The sequence below is a fragment of the Octodon degus genome, unplaced genomic scaffold, assembly GCF_000260255.1.
Source record: "Octodon degus isolate 3935 unplaced genomic scaffold, OctDeg1.0 scaffold00134, whole genome shotgun sequence".
In the NCBI taxonomy this organism is placed as follows: domain Eukaryota; kingdom Metazoa; phylum Chordata; class Mammalia; order Rodentia; family Octodontidae; genus Octodon; species Octodon degus.
The window spans coordinates 1682320-1684457 of record NW_004524710.1 but is presented as its reverse complement, the minus strand read 5'-3'; positions in this window follow the sequence as shown (position 1 = coordinate 1684457).

Genomic DNA, 2138 nt, shown 5'->3' with positions numbered 1-2138 from the left:
AGAGAAAACATTCTCTCAGGCTTTCACAGAGAGCACATTGGCCAAGCAATGGCCATGACTCATCCACATGGCTGACACTGACAAAGGTTTGACAATCTGAGGTACAGGATCTCAGGATAAATCATGAGGGGATCTCATTGAACTTATCAGACCCAAAAGCTACAACTCTTGTTGCATAGGTTCTGCTTTACCTTGTTCTTAACCATCCAGAAGAAAAGTATAAAAGCGAAATATAAGAAATAAAGCCATGCTGTTATGTTGAGCTATGGGGGAATCAGGTCAACAATTTCCGACATTGCTAATTAAGTGGAAGACCCAATACTATTATGGACTACTGGACTCTTTTAGAATATTTTGCTGAGTTTACACACCTATAATATTCAAATAGTGGAACTTAACAATAAAAAGGTATACATATGAATGTCCATTTTCTATCTGTGTATTCAAAGCGGTTAGGATAGTTATGTAGTTACATTCTCTTAATGAATAGAATGATTTGTTCTAATGGTGTTTGTAAATAGGATATCAAGTCCGCATTTTGTATAGCAATTAACCACTAGGAAGAATGTATGCAGTGCGTTAATTATTGAAACTGTCCTACCGATTTTATTTGAAACTGTGTCATTGCTATTTGTTTATCAATAAAATTATGGCAAAAAAAAGAAAAACAGCTATTTTTAGCAACTTCCACTGATCAATTAAATTATTGCTAGTGGATTCATTGAGTCATAAAGCAGGAACACTTAAAATTGTGAAAGACACTGTCAGGTTGCTCTCATAAGAGTTCTTATATTTATATATACAACATCAGTATATGTATAGCCTTGTATGTTATTAATTATCTATGTCATTTTTATTGTCATAATAAAATATATGCATACACAAAAAAAAACAGGAGAAAAAGGAGTAAACGACAACAGGTAAATAACATGTCAATTGTAAGTCAATACATCGCAATTCTAACCATCAATGTAAATGAACTCAATTCAACAATTAAGAGAAATAGACTGACACAGTGGATTAGGAAACAAAATGCAACAACATGCTGCATACAAGAAAATCATTTAACTTATGAAGACATTCATAGGCTGAAAGTCAAGGATGGAACACAATACTACATGCCCCAGCACCTCAGAAAAAATCAGGGGTACCAATCCTATTCTCAGTCTCAACTTCAAACAAACAATGATCAAGTGAAATAAAGAAGGCCACTACATATTGGTTAGGGGAAAAATTCAAGAGGAAGGGGTAACATTCATAAATATGTATGCACCAAACACAGGAGCACCCAACTATATCAGGCAAATCTTAATGGACATGAAAAATCTAATATCCAATACCACAATTTTAACAGGAGACCTTAACACCCCTTATCCCCGAAAGATAGGTCAACCAGTCAAAAACATAGCAAAGAAATTACAGAACTGAACCAGAGCTTGAAATAAATGGACTTAGGGGACATATACAGAGTGTTCCAGCCAAACATGTATTCAAATATGAATACATATTTTCCTCAGCTGGACATTTGTCATTTTCTAAAATAGACCACATACTCGTCTATAGGTCATGTATAAGTATATTTAAGAAAACAGAAATTATCCCATGCACATTATCTGACCACAGTGCAGTGAAACTGAAAATAAATGAAAAAAGGAACCAGAAAAAAACATAAATACATGGAAATTAAATGACACCCTACTCAGCAACCAATGGGTCACAGATGACATTAAAAAAAGAAATTCAACAATATTTACCATTCAATGAAATTTCAAGCACAACTTATCGAATTTATGGTATACGATTAAAGCAGTTCTCAGAGGGAAATACATAACTGTGAACACACATTAGGAAAACAGAAGGGGAATATACAAATACCCTAACGCTCCACCTTCAACAACTATAAAAGGAAGAGCAAACCAAACCCAGAGCCCAAACAAGGGAAGAAATCATAAAGATTAGAGCAGAAATTAATTCAATTGAGATGAAGAAAACAATTCAAAGAATTAAAAAAGCAAAAAGCTACTTCTTTGAAAGATTAAATGAAATTGATAAGCTCCCAGCTCACCTCGTCAAAAGAGGAAAGAAAAAATTCAAATACAAGCAATAAGGAATGAAAATGGTGTAATTACCACAGACCC